The sequence below is a fragment of the Pseudoliparis swirei genome, chromosome 6 (genome assembly GCF_029220125.1).
Source record: "Pseudoliparis swirei isolate HS2019 ecotype Mariana Trench chromosome 6, NWPU_hadal_v1, whole genome shotgun sequence".
In the NCBI taxonomy this organism is placed as follows: Eukaryota; Metazoa; Chordata; class Actinopteri; order Perciformes; family Liparidae; genus Pseudoliparis; species Pseudoliparis swirei.
This window is the reverse complement of record NC_079393.1, coordinates 28,156,412-28,176,411: the sequence shown is the minus strand read 5'-3', so window position 1 is coordinate 28,176,411 and position 20,000 is coordinate 28,156,412. Positions and strand designations below refer to the sequence as shown.

Here is a 20,000-nt window from a genome sequence, read left to right as displayed (position 1 = left end):
CTACAGCCGCATAGCCAACCCCTGACTCAACTCATCCTCCCTCAGGTGGAGTATACCTGGACTCCTGAGGCCTACAGGGCTTTCCAACCCCTTCAGGAGCGGTTTGCCTCAGCGCCTATCCTGGTCCGCCCGACGAGACCCGTCAGTTTGTCGCCGAGGTGGATGCCTCTGACACCGAGTCGGAGCCATCCTATCCCAACGGTCCGGGTCCGACTCTAAGCTCCACCCTGTGCGTTCTTCTCGCGTAAACTCTCCTCTGCGCAGAAGAACTACGATGTTGGCAACGGGAGTTGCTGGCTATTAAACTGGCTTTGGAGGAGTGGAGGCATTGGTTGGAGGCGCGGTACACCTTCATCATTTGGACTGACCATAGAAACTTGGAATATATCCACTCAGCCAGACGCCTCAACTCTCGCCAGGCTCGCTGGGCCTTATTCTTCGCCAGATTCAATTTTTTAATCACTTACCGCCCAGGCAACAAGAACACTAAGCCATACGCTCTCTCCCGTCAGTTTACCCGTGCCAATGGAACCCCACTCCGGATACGATCCTGCCAGCTTCATCCGTGCTCGGAGCCGTCACCTGGGAGATCGAGCGGCAGTTCGTGAAGCCCAGCTCACCGAACCTGGTCCCGGAGGGACCTCCAGACCGCCTGTTTGTTCCCCGCCTGTCCGTTCCGGGTTCTGCGATGGGCTCACGACTCCCGACTCTCCGCCACCCGGTATACGGTACAATAAATTGGCTGCGCGTGCCTTCTGGTGGCCTTCCTCGAAAGGACACCCGAGCGTATGTCCAGGCCTGTACCACGTGCGCTCGCAGCAAGACCTCACACCGGCCTCCCTCAGGCTTGCTAAGACCACTCCCCGTTCCCCAACGGCCGTGGTCCCACATTGCAGTGGATTTTGTCACTGGCCTTCCCCCCTCTAATGGTCACACTGTGATTTTAACCGTGGTGGACCGGTTTTCCAAGGCTGCACACTTCATCCCACTGCCCAAGCTCCCGTCTGCCCGAGACCACGGATCTCCTCACCCTGCACGTCTTCCGGCTCCATGGCATCCCTGCGGACATCGTCTCAGACCGTGGTCCGCAGTTCTCCTCAGGTCTGGAAGGCGTTCTTCCGGACCCTCGACACCGCGGTCAGCCTCTCCTCCGGGTTCCACCCACAAACTAATGGCCAAACGGAGAGGCTGAACCAGGAACTAGAGGCCATGCTCAGGTGTGTGACTGCTGCCAACCCTCCTCCTGGAGCCAGCACCTATCATGGGTGGAATATGCCCACAATGCCCACACCTCACGGCCACCGGACTGTCCCCATTTGAGGCCTCATTAGGCTACCAACCACCTCTTTTTCCCAGCCAGGAGCGCGAGGTGGCGGTCCCTCCGTCCAGCACAATGCCCGCCGGTGTAGGCGGGTATGGAGAGAGACCCGGGCTGCCCTGCTTCGCACGGCAGACCGGAACAAGAGGATGACGGATCGACGCCGTGCTCCCGGCCCCGTCTACCGCATCGGACAAGAAGTGTGGCTCTCCACAAGAGACATCCCTCTTCATACCGAGTCCAAGAAGCTCGCCCCCCGGTACATCGGCCCCTTTCCCATCACATCCATAATCAACCCTGTCGCAGTCAAGCTTCAGTTACCCCGCTGCATGAGAATCCACCCGGTGTTTCATGTCTCCCTCCTCAAGCCCGTGGTTTCCAGCCCGCTGAACCCTCCGTCCGAACCCCCTCCACCCCCCCGACTCATTGGAGGAGGCCCGGCCTATACGGTGAGCCGCCTCCTGGAGGTTCGTCGACGTGGCAGAGGGTTTCAATACCTTGTCGATTGGGAGGGGTATGGTCCCGAGGAGCGCTGCTGGGTGCCTCGGTCTCGGATCCTGGATCCGGCATTGATCCGTGATTATCATCACCAGAACCCCGGCAGACCGGGCGGTTCGCCAAGAGGCTCCCATTGAGGGGGGGGTACTGTTAGGATCTCTGTCTCCCCTGCAGTTTCCCTCCTCCGAACTCCGCCCACTGTCACGCCTTCCTCCAGAAGAGCCAGCTGGGGCTCATCTCACCTGATCATCTCCAGCTGGCTTAAATACCCCGGCCCTGCTCTTACTCACTGTCAGGTCGTTGGTTTACCAACCTGAGGCCAGTCCGTACGTCCACTCGCCCTGTGAGTTCATCTTCTCGTCGTTACTCTGTAGACCGGTACTTTGTTTTGTTTTTCGCTCAGTGTAGAGACACGGTCGTCACCTGAGTGAGGAGCCCACTTTGACTATTCTTTCCTTTTTGTTGAGTGTTCGGTCGAGCTTCCCTCCCGACCTCGGAGCAAGAGACTTTGGTCTGAGAGAACAGGTGTCCGTCTGCGTTTGGGTTCAATCTCCACACCAACACATAGCACCTTTGTCCTCATGTTCCTTCATTTTCCTTCCTTTTTCCTCCTCTCACTTCCCTTTACTTCCGTTTTCCTCATTTTACTTCCTTTTACTTCCTCTCACTTCCATTTTCCTCCTTTTACTTAATTTTTCCTCCTTTTACTTCCTCTCACTTCCTTTTACTTCTGTTTTCCTCCTTTTACTTCCTCTCACTTCCTTTTTCCCCCTTTTACTTCCGTTTTCCTCCTTTTTCTTCCCTTTTCCTCCTTTTACTTCCTTGTACTTCCTCTCAGTTGTCCTGGTAGAAGTTCTACGTCTCGTGATCTTCTGCGAGGACAAAGAAGAAGTGAAGCCGCATCGACAGCATCTCGGCTTATAGGCCGGCGCTCCGCCTGTTCTCCGCCTGTTCTCCACCTGTTCTCCGCCTGTTCTCCACCTGTTCTGCACCTGTTCTCCACCGCTAATGGGCGACAGAGAGGCAGCCGCCAAAGCGCCGCCACCGCACAACGAAGCCGATCCCTGATGTCTCCTCCCTTTCTATGAACCGTCACGCCGCTCTCCTCCGTCACGCCGCTCTCCTCCGTCACGCCGCTCTCGGCCACGATGAGACGACCCAATCGATTCAGACCCCGACAGCCTCCCGGCCGCCATCCACGGGGAGCGTCTGCACACACACACACACCAGCACACGCCCTCCGCCCGCGTGACGGTGTGTGTGTGACGGTGTGTGTGTGATGGTGTGTGTGTGTGTGTGCAGAGCTGCTGCTGTGTTTGCTGTGTCGTTCTCTGTCTCCTCTACCTGTCGTCTCATCACGAGCCGACTACCAGCTACGCCCACTCCCCCTCTCTACCTCCACCTGAGGTCTCCATTGTGGAGGTCTCCATTGTGGAGGTCTCCATCGTGGAGGCCTCTCTCTCCATCGTGGAGGCCTCTCTCTCCATCGTGGAGGCCTCTCTCTCCATCGTGGAGGCCTCTCTCTCCATCGTGGAGGCCTCCATCGTGGAGCTCTCCATCGTGGAGGTCTCCATCGTGGAGGTCTCCATCGTGGAGGTCTCCATCGTGGAGCTCTCCATCGTGGAGGCCCTCCATCGTGGAGGTCTCCATCGTGGAGGCCTCCATCATGGAGGCCTCCATCGTGGAGGTCTCCACCGTGGAGGTCTCCATCGTGGTCCATGCCAACTACCAACTCTTCATACACTCTGTCACATTGATTGTGTTGTTACTCTAATGATTCCTTCTGGTCACATGACATCTATTGTCATGCGTCTCTGACCTACTGAACTCTCACTCCCCTCCCCCATGAGAGTGTAACACACACACACACGCACAGAAACACACACAAACACACCCACACCCACACACAAACACACGCACACACACTCCCCCCCGACCCACACTCACACACACTCTGCCAGACGTGGGTATGGATCGCTCAGCATTGATTGGCTCTATATGCTCCAGTCTGCGGCTGCCGGGCTGAACCAGAACACGACGTCCAGCGCTCTGAACCCGACACACGGGTCACAACACAGAGTCAAGGACACAGAGTCAAGGACACAGAGTCAAGGACACAGAGTCATGGACACAGAGTCAAGGACACAGAGTCAAGGACACAGAGTCATGGACACAGAGTCAAGGACACAGAGTCATGGAGACAGAGTCATGGAGACAGAGTCAAGGACACAGAGTCATGGAGACAGAGTCAAGGACACAGAGTCATGGAGACAGAGTCAAGGACACAGAGTCGATGACACAGAGTCATGGACACAGAGTCAAGGACACAGAGTCAAGGACACAGAGTCAAGGACACAGAGTCAAGGACACAGAGTCATGGACACAGAGTCATGGACACAGAGTCAAGGACACAGAGTCAAGGACACAGAGTCATGGACACAGAGTCAAGGACACAGAGTCATGGAGACAGAGTCAAGGACACAGAGTCCTGGACACAGAGTCCTGGACACAGAGTCATGGAGACAGAGTCATGGACACAGAGTCAAGGACACAGAGTCAAGGACACAGAGTCATGGACAGAGTCATGGACACAGAGTCAAGGACACAGTCATGGACACAGAGTCATAGACACAGAGTCAAGGACACAGAGTCAAGGACACAGAGTCATGGACACAGAGTCAAGGACACAGAGTCAAGGACACAGAGTCATGGACACAGAGTCATGGACACAGAGTCAAGGACACAGAGTCATGGAGACAGAGTCATGGACACAGAGTCAAGGACACAGAGTCATGGACACAGAGTCATGGACACAGAGTCAAGGACACAGAGTCATAGACACAGAGTCATGGACACAGAGTCAAGGACACAGAGTCAAGGACACAGAGTCATGGACACAGAGTCATGGACACAGAGTCATGGACACAGAGTCATGGACACAGAGTCATGGAGACAGAGTCAAGGACACAGAGTCATGGAGACAGAGTCAAGGACACAGAGTCATGGAGACAGAGTCAAGGACACAGAGTCGATGACACAGAGTCATGGACACAGAGTCAAGGACACAGAGTCAAGGACACAGAGTCATGGACACAGAGTCGATGACACAGAGTCATGGACACAGAGTCATGGAGACAGAGTCAAGGACACAGAGTCATGGAGACAGAGTCAAGGACACAGAGTCCTGGACACAGAGTCAATGACACAGAGTCAAGGACACAGAGTCATGGAGACAGAGTCAAGGACACAGAGTCAAGGACACAGAGTCAAGGACACAGAGTCGATGACACAGAGTCGATGACACAGAGTCAAGGACACAGAGTCAAGGACACAGAGTCATGGACACAGAGTCAAGGACACAGAGTCAAGGACACAGAGTCATGGACACAGAGTCATGGACACAGAGTCATGGACACAGAGTCATGGACACAGAGTCATGGACACAGAGTCATGGACACAGAGTCAAGGACACAGAGTCATGGACACAGAGTCATGGACACAGAGTCATGGACACAGAGTCATAGACACAGAGTCAAGGACACAGAGTCATGGACACAGAGTCAAGGACACAGAGTCATAGACACAGAGTCATGGACACAGAGTCATGGACACAGAGTCAAGGACACAGAGTCATGGACACAGAGTCAAGGACACAGAGTCAGAGCTGTCGAGCACCTTCCGTGTCATCAGAGGTTTGAGGCGTTCCCGGTTCAACACTCGGTCCTTGGTGGTAAACCCTGAACCACCAGAGACACACAGAACTGGGAGATTAACCCTTTAAAATCCAAATTCATCATTTAATAAACGTATCTTATTAGCATAGCCGACTAAAATTGCTCCACCCACGTCGATGCGATCTACTGCATACTCCAAGCCCTGGAGCTGAGCATCAAGTCGTGAATAAATACCCGAGGGCTGCAGATCCACGGCTTCATCGAGTACGAGCGGTTAGCTCGTGGCCGCGCTGCAGATGGATGTCGCTCTGTCCGTGAGCAGGCCGCTCTACTTCTGCTCCTCGGAGGTCAGAGTGAGGACCCTGACATGTATCTCTCAGCAGTGTGCAGTGAAGACATGATGTAATACACAGACCCTGTGGAGTGACGCTGATCTGCCGTGGCGGCTGACGTCCACGAGCCGCGCAGTGAGGACCTGAAGGTTGGACTGAAGGCCTCTTTGTGATTGGTGGAGCGTGGTGAACTCTGTTTTCATTGGCTCGATTTATGTGCGGTACTCATTCCCCTGCAGGACCAATGAAGTGGATGATGAGCGTCGCTCCTTCATCCTCGTTGCTGACATGTAGAGAACTATAGTCCCCACACCTGTTTAGAACACGTGGTCCTCTTCAGACGGTCTGAGGACTATTCCACACGGATGTCTCCAGTGAGGCGGTTATAACGGACACATTGGAGCTCCTGTTCGACCCAGGGAACTCTCACGATGCTGCTGAGCCAATCAAATCAGAGCGTCAGAGCGTGAGATCCACGAAGCTGCCATATTTAGATATGTGCAGGAGTGAACCAGCAACCTGTCAATCACCTGTAGCCCCGCCCTAAAGCGCCCCCGCTTTATGGTCTGTGTGACTCTAAATGACCATAAAGTATAAATTATGACATCATGCTGTATAGAAGAAGACTTGAAACTAGAGACTGAGACATGAACTCATGTTTACAATGTTTACTGAGGGAAATAGAGTCATTATATAGACTTCTATACAACCAGAGGAGCCCCCTGGTGGTCAGGAGAGAGAATGCAGCTTCAACACATGGAGCATAGACTTCTATACAACCAGAGGAGTCGCCCCCTGGTGGTCAGGAGAGAGAATGCAGCTTTAACACATGGAGCATAGACTTCTATACAACCAGAGGAGTCGCCCCCTGGTGGTCAGGAGAGAGAATGCAGCTTTAACACATGGAGCATAGACTTCTATACAACCAGAGGAGTCGCCCCCTGGTGGTCAGGAGAGAGAATGCAGCTTTACCACATGAAGCATAGACTTCTATACAACCAGAGGAGTCGCCCCCTGGTGGTCAGGAGAGAGAATGCAGCTTTAACACATGGAGCATAGACTTCTATACAACCAGAGGAGTCGCCCCCTGGTGGTCAGGAGAGAGAATGCAGCTTTACCACATGAAGCATAGACTTCAATACAACCAGAGGAGTCGCCCCCTGGTGGTCAGGAGAGAGAATGCAGTAACCGGAGGTTTGCTGCCTGGTTCTCAGGTCATAATCATGTTTATGTTTGAATATGATCATCACTAGGAGAGACGCTGGCGTCCGGCTCTACAGGAGCTCCTCCACGGTCACATGACCTCACGTCCTCTTCACCTCTTCATCAGTCATTTGGATGAAGACTATATCACTACAGTGCATATGTTGGAGAATCAGGTTAACGCGCAGCGCGGCCTCCGATGGCATCGTTAACCTCAGCGCCTCGCTAATTAAGGGCATGGACAGCACACACACACACACACACACACACACACACACACACACACACACACACACACACACACACTGGAGGTGGTGCAGGTGGTAATGAGAGTGCGTGTGTGGTCCTCACGGCCGTGGCGACCACATCTGTCACGCTGCTCCACCCAAGCCTCAGAGGAGGAGGTGAGGGCCTTCAGGGGGCGGAGCCAGAGGGAGGGCCGCTCTGGGGCAGACAGAGCGGCAGCTCCAGAAGAAAGAGACATGTCGGTCTGTGAGGTCGGACGTCCGCCAGATGTGTGTGTGTGTGTGGAGAGGCTGACTGACAGCTCACACACACACACACACACACACACACTCACACACACACACACACACACACTCACACACACACACACACACACACACACACACACACACACACACACTCACACACACACACACACACACACACACACACACACACACACACACACACACACACACACACACTCACACACACACTCAACAGCGATGCCAAATATAAACCTCTGACTGGAAAGATTAAGTCAGACAAAACCCCAAATCATGCTCTCAGCGGAGGTAAAGACGATGGAAACATAATCTCTCCGTGTTCACACACACATACACACACACACACACACCGCACAGCTGTCCAACCGGAATGTGGGTTCAGCGAGACGCAAACATGTCCACCGAACGAGTTTAATCTGGAGCAAATGTCTCGTTCAGATGGATTAAGAAGAGGAACCGTTCATTTTCCACACACACAAATACACACACACACATACACACACACTCACACACACACACACACACACACACACACACACACACACACACACACACACACACACACACACACACACACACACACACACACACACACATACACACACACACACATACACACACACACACGCACACACACACACATACACACACACACGACGATGACGAGTTAATCCCCCGGGATGAAGAGCCGCTCCATTGTGTCTGATGTGTATAATCCTGTCTGATGGTAATCTGTCCCACACAGCTGACCCTGAGTCTGCCCTCCGGCCTTTAGATCCGGTTACTGTGGCCCTATGCAGGGGCCTGAGAGGTGGTCTGGCCCCTGTGATGGAGGCCGTGGGGCCCAGGGGCCTGAGAGGTGGTCTGGCCCCTGTGATGGAGGCCGTGGGGCCCAGGGGCCTGAGAGGTGGTCTGGCCCCTGTGATGGAGGCTGTGGAGCCCAGGGGCCTGAGAGGTGGTCTGGCCCCTGTGATGGAGGCCGTGGGGCCCAGGGGCCTGAGAGGTGGTCTGGCCCCTGTGATGGAGGCCGTGGGGCCCAGGGGCCTGAGAGGTGGTCTGGCCCCTGTGATGGAGGCCGTGGGGCCCAGGGGCCTGAGAGGTGGTCTGGACCCTGTGATGGAGGCCGTGGAGCCCAGGGGCCTGAGAGGTGGTCTGGCCCCTGCGATGGAGGCCGTGGGGCCCAGGGGCCTGAGAGGTGGTCTGGCCCCTGTGATGGAGGCCGTGGGGCCCAGGGGCCTGAGAGGTGGTCTGGCCCCTGTGATGGAGGCCGTGGGGCCCAGGGGCCTGAGAGGTGGTCTGGCCCCTGTGATGGAGGCCGTGGGGCCCAGGGGCCTGAGAGGTGGTCTGGCCCCTATGATGGAGGCTGTGGAGCTGACCCCCTCATTATTCTCCTGCAGGGACCAGCTACAGACCAAGGAGACTATATATGAGCACTTGAGATTTACTTGAGGGGCCTATTGGGGCCGTGTAGAATGTTTTTTGGAGCAATAACTACAAAGGTAAACAGAGTTCTGATGTGTCTGTGATGTTTGTTGTAGGAACGTCTGCGTGTCGGGACTTCTGCTTCATTTAAAGTGGTACACACCAACCAACAAGGGGTCAAAGGTCAATGGTGTCACATGGAGTGACACAGGAAATGACCAGCTTGTTGACACTCAACAGGTCAACATGTCAACATGTCAACAGGTCAACATGTCAACAGGTCAACATGTCAACATGTAAACAGGTCAACATGTCAACATGTCAACAGGTCAACACGTCAACAGGTCAACACGTCAACAGGTCAACATGTCAACATGTTAACAGGTCAACATGTCAACAGGTAAACATGTCAACAGGTAAACATGTCAACAAGTCAACAGGTAAACAGGTCAACATGTCAACATGTCAACAGGTCAACACGTCAACAGGTCAACACGTCAACAGGTCAACATGTCAACATGTTAACAGGTCAACATGTTAACAGGTCAACATGTCAACAGGTAAACATGTCAACAGGTAAACATGTCAACAAGTCAACAGGTAAACAGGTCAACATGTCAGCATGTCAACAGGTCAACATGTCAACAGGTAAACATGTCAACATGTCAACAGGTCAACAGGTCAACACGTCAACACGTCAACAGGTCAACAGATCAACAGGTCAACAGGTCAACATGTCAACATGTCAACGGGTCAACGGGTCAACAGGTCAACATGTCAACAGGTCAACAGGTCAACAGGTCAACAGGTCAACAGGTCAACAGGTCAACATGTCAACATGTCAACGGGTCAACGGGTCAACAGGTCAACAGGTCAACATGTCAACGGGTCAACAGGTCAACAGGTCAACATGTCAACATGTCAACGGGTCAACATGTCAACATGTCAACGGGTCAACGGGTCAACATGTCAACGGGTCAATGGGTCAACAGGTCAACATGTCAACAGGTAAACATGTCAACATGTCAACAGGTCAACATGTCAACAGGTCAACATGTCAACATGTCAACAGGTCAACAGGTCAACATGTCAACATGTCAACGGGTCAACAGGTCAACATGTCAACAGCTCAACATGTCAACGGGTCAACGGGTCAACAGGTCAATGAGTCAACATGTCAACATGTCAACGGGTCAACATGTCAACAGGTCAACATGTCAACGGGTCAACGGGTCAACAGGTCAACAGGTCAACATGTCAACATGTCAACGGGTCAACATGTCAACAGGTCAACATGTCAACATGTCAACGGGTCACGTGACTACCACCTGATAAACAAGTCGGCCCTCTCGTCTCCCTGGGAGGTCAGCAGGTCAGCAGCATCTTGAAAACTCAGTTACCTTTTCTCAACAGAACAATAAAGGTTCTTTAAAGGCTTTGTGGTTCTACGAAGAACCGTCACCTACTGGAGAACCATGTTTTCCGTTTGAGGCCCCTTTATAGGTTCTTTGAAGAACTCTTTAAGAACATGGTTCTTTACAGAACTCTGGTTTGAAAGGTTCTCTGTGGAACCAGAAATGGTTCTTCTGGCATCACTCTGAAGAACCATTTTCGGTTCCAGATGGAACATCCATGGTTCTGTGTGCAGTCCACATGAATAAGATAAGGGTCTGTTCAAATGAAAACACAGTTGCTCATAAGCAGAAATGAGTCCAGGCTCCCGCGTGGAGGTGTTCCATTTCGTTTGTTTCATGGATGAACACGACGTAAACAAAGAGAAGACGAGCTGACGGAGGAAGAGCCGTCTCTGGTGGAGGGACGTGACCCGGGGTCAGCTTCAAAGCTTTTAGAGCAGCGCCGCCATCTCTTTCATCATCCACGTCTCATGAGGACTAAGCCCCGCCCACCTGCACGGCCAAACAATCGACTTCTAATTCATCCGCCCGTCCATGTGCCACGAGGAGCTGCCGGCATGGAGGGAACAGATGGAGGATACAGAGAAGGGTGGCCCACATACGAGAGAGGAGGAGGAGGAGGAGGAGGAGGAGGAGGAGGCCGTAGAGGCTCAGGAGCAATGAGAGAGCAGGGAGGCGGGTGGAGGAGGTGCTGGTACGTGGACGTAGCTCCATGGTCTCCAATCAGCTTCAGAGGTCTAATTACAGCACGAGTACCACATGTGTAATCATACAGTTATCTATATGTATATACATATATATATATATATATATATATATATATGTATATATATGGATATATATACTTATAAATATATATATATATACATATACATGTATACATATATATATGTATATATATGGATATATACACTTATACATATATATATATATACATATATATAGATGTATTATATATATATATATGTATTATATATATATATTTCTTTTTATGCTGTATTTCCATATATTGAATTTCATTAGTAATATAAAAGTGAGATATATTTATATTTAAATTTAAATATACACTTTTATTAATCCCCAAGGGGAAATTAGTTCTCTGCATTTAACCCATCCTTAGTTATTAAGGAGCAGTGGGCTGCAGTGATGCGCCCGGGAAGCAACTGGGGGTTCAGTGCCTTGCTCAAGGACACTTCGACTTGCAGCTAATGGGGAGAGCGGGGATCGAACCCACGACCTTGCGGTTGAAGGACGGCCCTCTTACCCCACTGAGCTACAGCCGCCCCATATATATAAATTTCGGGACATGAGAAAACTCAAATGGAGCCCAATGGGCCCAAATGTCCATTTTTGGGGCCTCTCGCCTAAACCGCCTTCCCTCTCTCGGTCTCGCTCGGTTCGGCTTCACTTCGCAGCGATGCTCTTCTGATGTTGTGCTCGGAGGCCGAGGAAGTTTAACCCTTTCAGCTGCATCCATCCAAAGATCCATCCATCTTCATACAAAGTGCTTTTTACAAGACATCTGGAGTGTTTGAAATGACTAAATGTCTCTTAAACAGACTGCTGAGCTCCACCCACTCACGAGGAGGGGCGGGGTGGGGGCGTTCACAGAGCTCCACCCACTCACGAGGAGGGGGGGGGTGGGGGCGTTCACAGAGCTCCACCCACTCACGAGGAGGGGGTGGGTGGTGGCGTTCACAGAGCTCCACCCACTCACGAGGAGGAGGGGGGGGGCGTTCACAGAGCTCCACCCACTCACGAGGAGGGGGGGGGGCGTTCACAGAGCTCCACCCACTCACGAGGGGGGGGGCGTTCACAGAGCTCCACCCACTCACCTCTATCCTTAGGAGGAGCTCTGGGATTGAGGGGTTCCCATGAGCCGGTTTGATCTGGACTGAAATGTCCAAATATGAACTCAAGGAGATCAAGACGACGACTCCTCCCATCACCTTTTTTTTATACGCAATTGCGAAACGCTATTTCCACAGTAAACACTGTATTGGCTAAACACGGTTTGCGTGTTAGCGTCGGCGTCATTAGCACGTTAGCTCGAAGCACCGCGGCGATGAGCGTCGGATCTCATCGTGAGGTCTTCGGCCGCCTGAAGCCTCGAGACGCCGCGTTCCCAAAAGGCATCGCTTGAAACTGGAGAAGAAGAAACACATGTCTGAATGTTTACACAAGTCATGTTGAAGCGACGCATCATGACATCACGCTCACGCTTCACGCTTCATGTTTCATGTCTTTTGTTTGACCGTCTGAATGGACCGGTTCTCATCTTTTGTTTTAGCGCGTTTCAACGTCATCCCGTTGCTCGGCAACCCGCTCGTGTCCGCGTTCACTTCCTGTTAGCTGACGTCGTTCACAGGCGCTGCAGGCGGAGACGCACCGGGACGACGTGGAGGAGCGTTTACAACCGGGGGAAGGTCAGCGTCGTACAGCTGTGACATCACAAGCGCTCGTTTAAAGGGACAGCGTCTCAATTCAGTGGGAGCGTTTTATGCATTCACAGTGTGTATGTATATATCGATATCTATCTATCTATATATATATATAGGACCTGCTCTTTAATCACACATCTATAAAATCTCACATCTTATAATATGGCCCAGGTTGAAAAACAGTTAAATCCTTCACTAATAGTGTAAATAAAGGCTGATTTTAACATGATAATAATGTGAATAAAGGCTGATTTTAACATTATAATAATGTGACTCAACAGAGACTGGCCTCCTTGCTGTCTCTGAGCAGCTTCACACTGCTAGAGCAGCCTCTCTCCTCTGTCCTTATCCTTCACTCTGCTAGAGCAGCCTCTCTCTCCTCTGTCCTTATCCTTCACTCTGCTAGAGCAGCCTCTCTCCTCTGTCCTTATCCTTCACTCTGCTAGAGCATCCTCTCTCCTCTGTCCTTATCCTTCACTCTGCTAGAGCAGCCTCTCTCTCCTCTGTCCTTATCCTTCACTCTGCTAGAGCATCCTCTCTCTCCTCTGTCCTTATCCTTCACACTGCTAGAGCATCCTCTCTCTCCTCTGTCCTTATCATTCACACTGCTAGAGCAGCCTCTCTCCTCTGTCCTTATCCTTCACTCTGCTAGAGCATCCTCTCTCTCCTCTGTCCTTATCCTTCATACTGCTAGAGCAGCCTCTCTCTCCTCTGTCCTTATCCTTCACACTGCTAGAGCATCCTCTCTCCTCTGTCCTTATCCTTCACACTGCTAGAGCAGCCTCTCTCTCCTCTGTCCTTATCCTTCACTCTGCTAGAGCATCCTCTCTCCTCTGTCCTTATCCTTCACTCTGCTAGAGCAGCCTCTCTCCTCTGTCCTTATCCTTCACACTGCTAGAGCAGCCTCTCTCCTCTGTCCTTATCCTTCACACTGCTAGAGCATCCTCTCTCCTCTGTCCTTATCCTTCACTCTGCTAGAGCAGCCTCTCTCCTCTGTCCTTATCCTTCACTCTGCTAGAGCAGCCTCTCTCCTCTGTCCTTATCCTTCACACTGCTAGAGCAGCCTCTCTCCTCTGTCCTTATCCTTCACTCTGCTAGAGCATCCTCTCTCTCCTCTGTCCTTATCCTTCATACTGCTAGAGCAGCCTCTCTCTCCTCTGTCCTTATCCTTCACTCTGCTAGAGCATCCTCTCTCCTCTGTCCTTATCCTTCACACTGCTAGAGCAGCCTCTCTCTCCTCTGTCCTTATCCTTCACTCTGCTAGAGCAGCCTCTCTCTCCTCTGTCCTTATCCTTCACACTGCTAGAGCATCCTCTCTCTCCTCTGTCCTTATCCTTCACACTGCTAGAGCATCCTCTCTCTCCTCTGTCCTTATCCTTCTAGACCTTTCTGCAGCATTTGATGACACCGTGAACCACCAGATCCTTATCTCTTCTCTTCAGGAACTGGGATCTCAGGCACTGCACTCTCTCTTTCCTCCTTACCCAACGACCGCACTTACCGGGTAACGTGGAGAGGATCTGGGTCCCCTCCTCTTCCTCTCACTATGGGGTTCCTCAAGGCTCCGTCCTGGGTCCCCTCCTCTTCCTCTCACTATGGGGTTCCTCAAGGCTCCGTCCTGGGTCCCCTCCTCTTCCTCTCACTATGGGGTTCCTCAAGGCTCCGTCCTGGGTCCCCTCCTCTTCTCTCTGTACACAAATTCTCTCGGCTCTGTCATTCGTTCGCATGGCTTCTCCTACCATAGCTATGCCGATGACACCCAACTGATCTTCTCGTTTCCACCGTCCGAAACACGGGTGGCGGCGCGAATCTCTGCCTGTCTGACCGGCATCTCTCAGTGGATGTCTGCTCACCACCTGAAGATCAACCCTGACAAGACTGAGCTACTATTCCTTCCAGGGAAAGGCTCCCCCACCCATGACCTCACTACCACCTTCACCAGCTCTGTGTTGGCCCCGCCCCCGACTGCCAGGAACCTCGGGGTGACACTAGACAGTCAACTCTCCCTGACAGCCAACATCACTGTGACAACGCGTTCCTGTAGGTACATGCTGCACAACATCAGGAGAATATGGCTTCTTCTTACTCAGAAGGCGGCACAGGCTCTGGTCCAGGCTCTGGTCCAGGTTCTGGTCCAGGCTCTGGTCCAGGCTCTGATCATTTCACGCCTCGACTACTGCAACTCCCTCCTGGTTGGTCTACCCGCTAAGGCCATCCGACCTCTGCAGCTCATCCAGAATGCAGCAGCTCGACTGGTCTTCAGTCTCCGCTCCTCCCCCCGCACCACTCCGCTCCTCCGCTCTCTCCATGGTTACCGGTGGAGGAGCATCCGCTTCAAAACACTGGTTCTTGGTACCGTGCTCTGAACGGTTCGGACCCCGTCTACATCTGGGATGTGGTCACACCGTACACCCCGGCACGTTCGCTCCGCTCGGCAACAGCCAACCGTCTTGTGACTCCTGCACCTCGAGCTCATCACTCTACATCCAGACTGTTTGCTGTCCTGGCTCCTGATTGGTGGAACCAGCTCCCCACTGACATCAGGACGGCAGAAAGTCTCTACAGCTTCCGCCGGAGACTGAAAACACATCTTTTCCGACTATCTGGATTAAAACACAGATTTGCACTTCAGTGGCACTGGGATGGCACTTATTGTGGTGCTTTTGTGGTTCGACTGAGTTGAGGAAGTGTTGCTTCCTGTGTTCTTGTTGTTCTTGGTTTGTACTCTAGGTTGGATGCACTTATTGTAAGTCGCTTTGGATAAAGGCATCTGCTAAATGACATGTAATGTAATGTAATGAATAAAGGCTGATTTTAACATTATAATAGTGTAAATAAAAGCTGATTTTAACATTGTAATAATAAAAAATAAAGGCTGTTTTTAACACGATAATAATGTAAATAAAGGCTGATTTTAACATTATAGTAGTGTAAATAAAAGCTGTTTTTAACATTGTGATGCTGTAACCGGGTCTTCTTCGTCTCCGGTGCTCTACCCGGTTAAACACGAGCACGTCCTCCCGGTGGCTCCGCCCGCTGCGGTGAAACCAGATCCTGGGGGATCAGGTGTCACTTGACTCCCGTAGCGCTCCACCTGTCTGCTCCACCTGTCTGCTCCACCTGTCTGCTCCACCCCGCCACTGGAGACCAGGTCTCTGGCTCCTGGGGGATCGGTTCTGGTTCTGTGAGCCGAGGGGGCCGGTGACCTTTCTGCCCTTTAGCCCTCCAACATCAGGAAGTGTTTCACTTCCCTGCAGCCTCCAGTCATGATCACCGGTTCATCAGAGAGACCACAAGGGTCCTTCAAGATGCTCATTAAGCACGGGCACATATTGAGACGCCTTCTGCCGCGGGCCGACGCCAAGAAGCATCGACATAACTGAGAGGATTACCGTAACACAGAGGGGAGAAGACCTGAGACCTGATCCAGACCCACCAGAGACCGGAGGCCTGATCCAGACCCACCAGAGACCTGAGACCTGATCCAGACCCACCAGAGACCTGAGACCTGATCCAGACCCACCAGAGACCGGAGACCTAATCCAGACCCACCAGAGACCTGAGACCTGATCCAGACCCACCAGAGACCTGAGACCTGATCCAGACCCACCAGAGACCGGAGACCTGATCCAGACCCACCAGAGACCTGAGACCTGATCCAGACCCACCAGAGACCTGAGACCTGATCCAGACCCACCAGAGACCGGAGACCTGATCCAGACCCACCAGAGACCTGAGACCTGATCCAGACCCACCAGAGACCTGAGACCTGATCCAGACCCACCAGAGACTGGAGACCTGATCCAGACCCACCAGACACCGGAGACCTGATCCAGACCCACCAGAGACCTGAGACCTGATCCAGACCCACCAGAGACCGGAGACCTGATCCAGACCCACCAGAGACCGGAGACCTGATCCAGACCCACCAGAGACCTGAGACCTGATCCAGACCCACCAGAGACCGGAGACCTGATCCAGACCCACCAGAGACCGGAGACCTGATCCAGACCCACCAGAGACCTGAGACCTGATCCAGACCCACCAGAGACCGGAGACCTAATCCAGACCCACCAGAGACCTGAGACCTGATCCAGACCCACCAGAGACCGGAGACCTGATCCAGACCCACCAGAGACCAGAGACCTGATCCAGACCCACCAGAGACCGGAGACCTGATCCAGACCCACCAGAGACCTGAGACCTGATCCAGACCCACCAGAGACCTGAGACCTGATCCAGACCCACCAGAGACTGGAGACCTGATCCAGACCCACCAGAGACCGGAGACCTGATCCAGACCCACCAGAGACCTGAGACCTGATCCAGACCCACCAGAGACCGGAGACCTGATCCAGACCCACCAGAGACCTGAGACCTGATCCAGACCCACCAGAGACCGGAGACCTGATCCAGACCCACCAGAGACCGGAGACCTGATCCAGACCCACCAGAGACTGGAGACCTGATCCAGACCCACCAGAGACCTGAGACCTGATCCAGACCCACCAGAGACCGGAGACCTGATCCAGACCCACCAGAGACCGGAGACCTGATCCAGACCCACCAGAGACCGGAGACCTGATCCAGACCCACCAGAGACCGGAGACCTGATCCAGACCCACCAGAGACCTGAGACCTGATCCAGACCCACCAGAGACCGGAGACCTGATTCAGACCCACCAGAGACCGGAGACCTGATCCAGACCCACCAGAGACCGGAGACCTGATCCAGACCCACCAGAGACCGGAGACCTACAGTCCTGATCCAGGTCCACGAGAGACCGGAGACCTGATCCAGACCCACCAGAGACCGGAGACCTACAGTCCTGATCCAGGTCCTCGGGGGGACCGGAGACCTACAGTCCTGATCCAGGTCCTCGGGGAGCTCCTGCAGCTGACATGAGGTCATGTGACCTCGTCTGTTGTGTCTTACAACTCAAACGCTCCAGAATCAACATTATGATGTCATCGCTATTTAAATTCACTTCCTGGTTTCAATTCAAACAGAAGAAGTCTGAGGAGGACACGTGGTCATGCTGTTGCATTGTGGGAAATGTCCGACCCAAACTGTCTCCAGAGAGTCCCAACAGAACTACAGGAGGTCTGAGACAAGGAAACAAGGAAAGAGAACCAGCTGTACTCCTTCACACCGCATGAGACATGGCAAGGGAACAAGGAAGGAGGAGAGAAGAGAGGAGGAGAGGAGAGGGGAGGATGAAACAAGAGAGGGGACGAGAGGAGAGAGGAGAGAGGTGACACAAAACGGAAATAGAGGAGTGAGCAAGAAAGGAGAATTGGGGAGAAAAGAAAAAAAGAAAAGAGAGTATAGGAAAGAAGAAAAGAGAAGAAGGAAGAGGAAAGGAGTAAACAAGAAAAGGGGAGTAGAGAAGAGGAAAGAAGAAAAGAGAAGAAGGAAAGGAGGAAACAAGAAAAGGGGAGGAGAGAAGAAGAAAGGAGGAAACAAGAAAAGGGGAGGAGAGAAGAAGAAAGGAGGAAACAAGAAAAGGGGAGGAGAGAAGAAGAAAGGAGGAAACAAGAAAAGGGGAGGAGAGAAGAATAAAGGAGGAAAGAGAAGAAGGAAATGAGGAAACAAGAAAAGGGGTGGAGAGAAGAAGAAAGGAGGAAACAAGAAAAGGGGAGGAGAGAAGAAGAAAGGAGCAAACAAGAAAAGGGAGGAGAGAAGAATAAAGGAGGAAAGAGAAGAAGAAATGAGGAAACAAGAAAAGGGAGGAGAGAAGAAGAAAGGAGGAAACAAGAAAAGGGGAGCAGAGAAGAAGAAAGGAGGAAACAAGAAAAGGGAGGAGAGAAGAAGAAAGGAGGAAACAAGAAAGGAGGAGAGAAGAATAAAGGAGGAAAGAGAAGAAGGAAATGAGGAAACAAGAAAAGGGAGGAGAGAAGAAGAAAGGAGGAAACAAGAAAAGGGAGGAGAGAAGAGGAAAGAAGAAAAGAGAAGAAGGAAAGGAGGAAACAAGAAAAGGGGAGGAGAGAAGAAGAAAGGAGGAAACAAGAAAAGGGAAGAAGAAATAGGAATGGAGGAAATAAGAAAGGGGAGGATATAACAGGGGGAGAGTAGAGGGGGAAGCAAGAAATAGGAGAAAGAAGGAGAAGGGGAAATAGAAAAGAGGAGGAGGAAAAGAAGAGAGGGGGAAATGAGGCAGCGAGAAAGGAGAATGGAGAAGAGGAGGAAAGAAGAAATGAGAACGTAGAGGAGAGAAGGAGAGAGACAAGGAACAAGAGTGGAGGAAATGAAGAAATGAAGCTTTGGATGAAAGAGGAGAGGAGAGGACAGCCGGGCCGCACCTCAATACTAGAACGACACCTCTCTCCAGAACCAGGACCGGCCCTCTGGACCACGGGCCGGAAGACATGAGGACACGAGGACACAAGGACATGAGGACATGTGGACATGAGGACACGAGGACATAACGACATGAGGACACGAGGACATGAGGACACAAGGACATAACGACATGAGGACACGAGGACATAACGACATGAGGACATGAAGACACGAGGACAGGAAGACATGAGGAAATGAGGACATGAAGACATGAAGACACGAGGACACGACTAGATGAGGACATGAAGACATGAGGACATGAGGACATGAAGACATGAGGAAATGAGGACATGAGGAAATGAGGACATGAAGACATGAAGACATGAGGACACGAGGACACGAAGACACGAGGACACAAATACATGAAGACACGAGGCAATGAAGTCATGAGGAAATGAGGACATGAAGACATGCAGACATGAGGAAATGATGACACGACGACATGAGGACACGAAGACATGAGGACATGAAGACATGAGGAAATGAGGACACGAGGACACGAAGACATGAGGACATGAAGACATGAGGAAATTAGGACATGAGGACATGAAGACACGAGGACACGAAGACATGAAGACACGAGGCAATGAAGACATGAGGAAATGAGGACATGAAGACATGAAGAAACAAGGACACGAGGACATGAGGACACGAGGACATGAGGACATGAGGACATGAAGACATGAAGACACGAAGACATGAGGACATGAGGACACGAGGACATGAAGACATGAAGACATGAGGACATGAGGAAATGAGGAAATGAGGACATGAAGTCATGAAGACATGAGGACATGAGGACATGAAGACATGAGGACATGAAGACATGAAGACACGAGGAC

The 20,000-nt window shown here is 52.0% G+C and overlaps 1 protein-coding gene across 3 annotated transcripts in view; it reads right to left on the bottom strand.

The window, feature by feature from the left end:
• Window positions 1-20,000, bottom strand: part of smpd3 (sphingomyelin phosphodiesterase 3) — a 38,081-nt gene that overhangs the window by 15,120 nt on the left and 2,961 nt on the right. Inside the window, exon 1 of one of the 3 annotated variants that reach the window (XR_008831950.1) lies at window positions 14,317-14,837. The exons of 1 other annotated variant lie outside the window; for it this stretch is intronic. The gene's annotated coding sequence lies outside the window, so the exon portion shown is untranslated. Of the gene's footprint in view, window positions 1-14,316; window positions 14,838-20,000 lie in introns of those variants that run through there. One more of the 3 variants, XM_056415930.1, reaches the window with a different exon arrangement.